This window comes from Adiantum capillus-veneris, chromosome 3, assembly GCF_014529385.1.
Source record: "Adiantum capillus-veneris isolate H3 chromosome 3, ASM1452938v2, whole genome shotgun sequence".
Classification (NCBI taxonomy): Eukaryota; Viridiplantae; Streptophyta; class Polypodiopsida; order Polypodiales; family Pteridaceae; genus Adiantum; species Adiantum capillus-veneris.
Genome location: NC_140933.1, coordinates 176,875,981 through 176,883,777, shown reverse-complemented (window position 1 = coordinate 176,883,777; position 7,797 = coordinate 176,875,981). Strand labels below are relative to the sequence as shown.

The 7,797-nt window shown below is 46.9% G+C and overlaps 1 pseudogene; it reads right to left on the bottom strand.

Moving 5' to 3' along the window:
- Positions 1-486: 486 nt before the first annotated feature.
- On the bottom strand, positions 487-4,942 carry LOC147462235 (uncharacterized; annotated as a pseudogene).
- Positions 4,943-7,797: the final 2,855 nt, after the last annotated feature.

The window sequence follows — 7,797 nt, the reverse complement described above, 5'->3', positions numbered from 1 at the left end:
TCCTTTGAATTTTCAGTCAAGAATTTTTATCTTAATTCTATCGTACTCTTACCCTTTCTTTTGAATTTTCAGTCAAGAATTTTTATCTTAATTTTTCCCAAATATCTCTCTCTCTCTCTCTCTCTCTCTCTCTCTCTCTCTCTCTCACATACACACACACACACACACAAACAAACAAGCATATATTCTCTCTCTCTCTCTCTCTCTCTCTCTCTCTCTCTCTCTCTCTCTCTCTCTCTCTCTCACACACACACACACACACACACACATACACTTTCAAGTAGATAAAACTCTCTCTCACACACACAATACATATACACATTCAAGTGGAAATCTCCCTCTCTCTCTCTCTCTCTCTCTCTCTCTCACACACACACACACACACACACACACACACACACACATGTAAATAATTAAAGAAATCAATCTTTCTCTCTCTCGCTCTACAAAAGAAAGGTGCAGGCGAGCTCGAGGACTCACCTGTGCAGATCAACGAGCACAGAGGAAGGCGAACAGCAGAGAAAAAGAAGCTGGCGAGCGAACATGCACAGGACCTCGAGGAGGAGCTCGTCTCAGCGCTCGCGGGTAAGGCATATCTCTAATGCGAGCAAAATCGCGGCACTATTTGAGTCTCAGCCAAGAATTAGAACAAGACTTTGTTGTGTGCCGTTATAGGTAGAGAGAGTGAAAAAGAGGAGGGAGAGAGAGAGAGGCTTCCTGTGAATCCTATATTGGAAATAACTTTTCCTATTTAAACCCTTTACTCAAGTCCACTTTTACCTGGGGAAAGGGCACGTGTACCTAAGAAAACTTGTTTTTTTCTATATGGAAATATGTTTGAAAGTCCTTGTGTCAGTAGTTTGCGGCCTCACCATCTGCTGCCACCCCCTCGGTGTCATCATCCCACATCCCATGGCCGCTTCTCTCCTTCACACCCCCCCGTCGATGGTCTCTGACTGCTCCAATGCAAGGGGCGGCTCTCCTCATCCTCTTCATGCACCGGCGGCCCATCCTTCTTGAAAAACCCGCGTTGGCCTCGCCCTCCCTGGTCTAGCCTCCTGCCTTCTCAGAACCTTCACTCCTCGGATGGCACTCCCTCTCCAATAAGAACTGCAGTGCCCTCCTCATTCTCTCAAATTGGCCTTCCTCCATGCACGTCCTCCACCTGTCAAGCTTCCCTGCCACGCTGCTCGTTTACTGCAGACCCACAGAAGGCTTTTTTTCTTTTTGTCCTTTTAATACCTCCAGGCTATGCTTTTTTAAGCCTCGCTTGGCGACGGGTCCCATGCCATCGCATTGTGACGCTCATTGGTTGTTCAAAAACCGTCCTTCAACTTCTACTCTTGTACACCCTTCGAAGCTTGACCTCCACCCTCTCCTAAAAAATGTGCTTAGCTTCCTGTCGCATTTCCAATGATCAGAAGCAAGTCCGAGGATCACTTTTCGTGCTGCCAGCCTCATGGTCATAAATTTTTATCCATCCATCTTCAAGCATCATCAGAACTCGGACCTTGTCCAAGCAATGCAAGCACTCAACATACACAGCATGGTACTATCCCGAGCAAGAGACTTTAAGAGACCCGAGCGGCTAAGCTTGAAAATCACCTTTGACCTGTCAAAAGCCACATTTGACATATACCTGATACATGTTGTACCTTGCATCAAGCAACCTCTCAAGCATCGTACCATCTTCTTGCAAACCTTCATGCCTGGGCTTCCTGCACTTCCCTAGGTCGACATGGTTTGGTTGTACCATCATTGCCCACCCCTTCGTTGAGTATTTATGCTCAACCATAGTATTATTTAGGTGAAATAAGTATGTATAGAGAGAATGATATAACATAGATATATAGACTGTATAAGAAAAATTATAGTGGCTATATAGATAGGTTAGACATAGAGAGAAGAGCATCTGCTACTGCATCACCCTCCAGGGTCAAATGGAAAGCTCACAGCTTCCCCAATCATAGTGTAGGCTCCACTTGCAAATATACAACACTGGTCGTGGCCATCCACCTGTAAAACATGCACATTGAAGCCCCTCTTTGCACTTGTAGGCCAATGGACACACCATCCTTCCATCTCTCCACCACATGGAGCTTCGTCATCCGGCATCTATAAGTCTCTCTACCAACCATAAGCATACCTTAGATCACTTGAAGCATTTGTACCATAAACCGCTCTTACGTCACCTGTTAGAGAACCCTCCATATCATCACTTTTATCATATGAGCAGTGAAACCTGCATAGTACACCTTGCAAAGCAACGTGGAACAACATAGCTATCAATAGCCTAACACATAGCTTCAAAACCATGCCATTTGCTTCCATCTTCTGCATAGCCAAGTAAATTTGATCCCTTTGCAAACCTGTATCCAAACCCTCTGTAAACGGCACCAAGGTCCCCTTCTCATGCTCAAGAACATGACCTGCTAGATCTACAATCTGTTCTTCAAACACCTTATCCTCTGCAAGGTTGGTGGCACCTTCCTCTCTGCATGGAACCTCTCTCTTATAGGTTGCACATGTATCAGCTTCCATAGAGTCATCTGTCGGAGCTAGCTCTCCACGACCACACACAAACTCTGAAACTTCAAAGCACACCTCGACATGCTCACCAAGGCAAAGTTGCCCCACCCCCTGCATAGACAAATCACTTCGACATACCTCTGCTTCTGCTTCCAGCTCTTGCAAGTCACTCTCAAAAACCTGCTCTTCAACTAGATTTGATGCACAATCAAACCATACCTCTTCCTCCAATAGGGACTCACCATCATAAGACACTTGATAGGGCTTCTCAACTAGTTTGTTCACACAAGACATTTCCACACTTGCACTATGCTTCTCATCGACCTTCAAATGGTTGGCAGGCAACTCGCATACACTGTTCTCCACTTAATTCACATAAAAACATCATAGGTCTCATTTCTGGAAGACCAGGATTCTGTCTCCCACATGCTATCTATGTCCAAACTGTTGTTGGAGCTCTGGGAATTGTCGGACTCCTCTTTTGAACTTGTCAATTCTTGGACCACTGTGACCTTCCTCGTTGTTGGCTCTGGAACTGGCACCTCTTCTTGAAAAACTTTTACGACCTCGCTCTGTTGAGGAAGCAAACTAGGTGGCACCCTGAATATACCTCTCTGCACCTTTTGAGCCCTGGTTGGCACTTCTTTTACCTCTTCTACCCTGTCATCAGCTTCACGGGCTTTGATCACATTCATATCAACAAAAAAAGGAGCTTTTACCTCTTGATACTCATTGATCGGTTTGGGTTTAGGTCCACTGGCTACCGTGATTGCCGACTGTAGCAATCCTGCTTCCATCTTCTTCTTCACCTTTCGACTCTTTGCTTTGGCAATTCTGACAGCTTCATCGTAAGTGCTTGGATCTTCATAATCGACTCTCTCATGAACATAGGGATGCAAGCATGATAGAAACCTTTCGATCTTCAAATATCCCGCATGGGTTTCTTGGGTAGTAGTCGCCAAATCCCCCCAATAAGCTTCAAATTTATCAACAAAACCATCGGAATTTGCACTTACGGCTTGCTGCAAGCCTTTGATCTTTGCATCTGCCTTCGAAGCCGACACCACCTTTCGATACCTTTGTAAGAATTGTTCGCGAAATCCGAGCCAAGTCTGCTTGTGGGCATCTTCCAAGCCATCAAACCAAACCTTTGCTTTACCTCGCAGCACCAAAGATAGAGTCGGATCTTTGCTTCATCACCTGGCATCTGCAATACTGTCAGCATAAAGAGCTCAAAATCCGCCAGCCAATCATCGACATCTTCATCTCCTTTGAGCACCGGACCAAATTCCTGCTTCATCTTGATTCAAGAACACCTTGTTAGAAATCAATGAGTGGGTCCTCAGTGGGGGCACCACAAGATGGAAAGGGGGAAGTGAGGAAACCACCAGCACACAATATAAATGCCTCTCTATAACCCAGTGATTTCACAGCACCCCTATCCCCTAGCAAACACACACCATGATACGCAATCTGCAAACAGCTATTGTCCAATCCCATAATCAAACATCTCCAACTATATACACTAATAGACCAAGCATATCAGCGAGGTTCTCGCCTATAACCCTTCAGAGCACCTTCACATCAACAATAGCACTTCAAAATCAACTAACATCCACACGGTATTGCAGAATCTCTAACATTCATCTATTTCGTCTAAGCTTGCACCCAATTTATGCATCTCACACCAGTAGTAAACATTTCGATATCAATGGCCTACACTACATTCACATAGAAGGCACCAACACAAAAAACCATTCGAGTCCATGAGATCATCATAAGCATGAGAGTGCGGTAGGAAATTGACACAATTTGTAGAAAAAACATAGGCGATTATCACCACTAAATCCTCCAAAAGGAGGTGTATAGTGATGGGTTTAATGGGAAAAAAAATCCTCCCTTGCTTTTGATTTCTCTACACTTGAACCCACAAGCTCTTGCTTGGGCCCGCCTCCGCTCTGCACTGTATATCGGCGGCCCCTCACCTTGGCGGGACCCGACTCCAAAAACTCAACTGGCGGCTCTTTCCAGTAGCGCCTCCTCCATAAAGCAACCTGTAGCGCCCTTTTTTCCTCAGCCCCTGGCGGCCTCCCTCTATGCCACCTCAACTGGCGACCCCTTCAGGCCCCATCGTCTGTAGCACTATGCGTTACCCTCAGCAGTTCTCGGCCTCACCATCTGCTGCCACCCCCTCGGTGTCATTACCCCACATCCCATGGCCGCTTCTCCCCTTCACAGCCCCCCGTCGGTGGTCTCTGGCTGCTCCCATGAAAGGGGCGACTCTCCTCGTCCTCTTCATGCACCGGCGGCCCGCCCTTCTTGCAAAGCCCGCATTGGCCTCGCCCTCCCCGGTCTGGCCTCCTGCCTTCTTAGAACCTTCACTCCCCGGATGGCGCTCCCTCTCCAATAAGAACTGCAGTGCCCTCATCATTCTCTCAAACTGGACTTCCTCCATGCACGTCCTCCACCTGTCAAGCTTCCTTGTCACGCTGCTCCTTTACTACGAACCCACAGATGCCCTTTTTTTTGTCCTTTTAATACCTCCAGGCTATGCTTTTTTAAGCCTCGCTTGGCGATGGGTCCCATGCCATTGAATCGTGACACTCATTGGTTGTTGAAAAACCGTCCTTCAACTTCTCCTCTAGCACACCCTTTGAAGCTTGAGCTCCACCGTTTGCTAAAAAATGTGCTTAGCTTCCTGTCGCATTTCCAATGATCAGAAGCAAGTCCGAGGATCACTTTTCGTGCCGCCGGCCTCATGATAATAAACTGTTATCCATCCATCTTCAAGCATCATCAAAACTCGGACCTTGTCCAAGCAATGCAAGCGCTCAACATACACAGCATGGTACTATTCCGTGCAAGAGACTTTAAGAGACCCGAGCGGCTGAGCTTGAAATTAAATCACCTTTGACTTGTCAAAAGCCACATTTGACATACCCGATACATGTTGTACCTTGCATCAAGCAACCTCTCAAGCATGGTACCATCTTCTTGCAAACCTTCATGCCTGGGCTTCATGCACTTCCCTAGGTCGACATGGTTTGGCTGTACCAACGCCTTTGTGGAACCGTACTTGGTTTTATTTTGTAGTCCCAGCCATTTCTGAGACTTGGTCTGGAAGATAGTCATTTTTGAGACTTGGCTATACTTTTGGACAGCCAAAGTGTGTCGACTCTAGAAGGCGGCATGGACAGATATGTGCAAGCTAGCAAAAACATGGCAAAAGGTTGGAGCAGCTAGGAAGATCATGGGATGACAAGCAGCAGCTGAAATGTATGACTGATGCGGTTTATAGGCCGAGGAAGGCTCCATAAGGGGCTAATTGGTGGAGCAAATGAGGGAGGTGAAAAGTGTAGATTTTGGGTCCAGGAATGAAGAGCTTGAAGTGTTGAAGGAGCAGGTCCAAACGGCTCATCAAACCGAGCTACAGAGCTCAAGTTATTAAAGGTTGAAGGTTCAATGTGTTGCACATTCTTGCCAGACAGGGGTTGATTGTAGATGAAAGTTCTCACTTTTTGGGGAAGCAAAACAAGAAGTAGGGGTTGATTGCAGATGAAAGTTCTCACTTTTTGCAACCTCGGTTCGAGGTCTTCCTAGATTGGAGATGAGATGAGAGCTATGCGGCTTGGAGCTGGAGATACGAGGTCACAGTTGGCCTTGACTGCTTGGGAGTCAGATCATCAGATGGTAGTTGGCAAGCACTGGAAGTTGGGAAGCAGGAATGGGTTTTTTTGAAGACTTTAAGGGGACCTTGGAAACTTAAGAAGGTGAATTGATGTGGGGATGCCACTTGGCCGCCCATAATCCCATATGTACAAGGAGGGCTCGCGTGCTCATGGTATAAAGGTTGGGGCGTGGAAGCCCTTAGTATCGTGTGAAGGCGTGGTGGGAGCTTCATGGTGCCTTGGCTATGGCCGCTCGCCGGCTCGCACTGCGTGGGTGGTCCGCCGGTGGCACACGTGGTGATTTTGGGTGGCTCTGAGCGAGCACTGGCGTTGATGGCCGGTGGCGGTGGTGTACTGTACGTAATGATGTGGCCGCCCAAGGGGGCCCGTTCCCACGGCTTTGAAGGCCCTCTTTTGGAGATACGGGGGAAGGGAAATAGCGATATCGCTACCCCCCCCCCCCCCCCCCCCCCCCCCCCCCGCCCCGATGCATAAATAAGAAGCCGTTCCCACGGCCCTTGGACAGCTAGCAGGAAAGAGAAGGAATTCAAGAAGTTTAAGGGGCTTAGCCCGCCACAAAGCTCCAAGCTCAAATAAGAGAGAGGGAGCATATCCAAGAGGTATCCAAAATAGCTAATACAAGGTTGGCAAATTGAGCGGACAAAGCATAGAGGCACCATGTAGATACCAAACACCAAGAAAGTGCCAAGTAGTGGCCATGCAAGGAAATTTCTAAAGGAAGCTCCAGTTAATTGTACAAGCTAGATAGCTCTCGTTTTTTTCCTTTTTAGCCTTAGCCAAGCCTTATAAAAGGGCATAGACGTTCATTTTTTGGGGTCTTTTGGACCAAGAGGGCTTTTTTGCCAGAGAGAGTGATTGGAGGTTTTCAAGCTTGTGTATTGCATGTTTTCCATTGGACCTGCATACTTGACTGTACTATCTCCCTATGCAATAATACCAAATATTTACCCCTACTTCTTGTTTTGCTTCCCCCCAACCCCCTCCTTTTCTCTTGCTCTTTCTGTACTTGCCAGTGTTTGCAGAGGGTTTTCTTGTAGCTTGAAGGGTGTCACCAATAGGGCAGAATTGGGGTGTCTTGTGAGCTGGGAAGCGTGAGTTGAGCAGTGTGGGTGCATTCGTGCTGTAAGGTGTTTTTTTTGCAAGGTGGGAGTCGGTTGTTCCGTATGCTAAAGTGGAATTGTTAGTGCAAAATAGCCAATTTGAAGGTGTTATTAGATAGGTTAGGGGTGTTGTGGAATCCATGGGCTATAGAGAGGCAAACATTTTGTGTGATGGGTGTGTTCCCTATTCCCCCTCTCCAACGTTTTTCTGCATAACCTACGTTGTTGAGGGTCGATAGCATGATGTTTTATTGAATTGGGGGATTGTCAAATGTGAGATCCTTTTGATGATACAGGTGGCTGAAGCACCCTTTTTGTAACCTCATCATAGGCTATGTACTAGTGATTCCCACTTGATGCTGCTTGGGTTCCATTGTTGGCAGGTTATGCATACATATACAGTCTATATTTTGTTCTTATTGCTCTACTTCTGGGGAAATTCTGTCAAAATTTTTCCAAGCTTTGATGGCTAGTTTTTT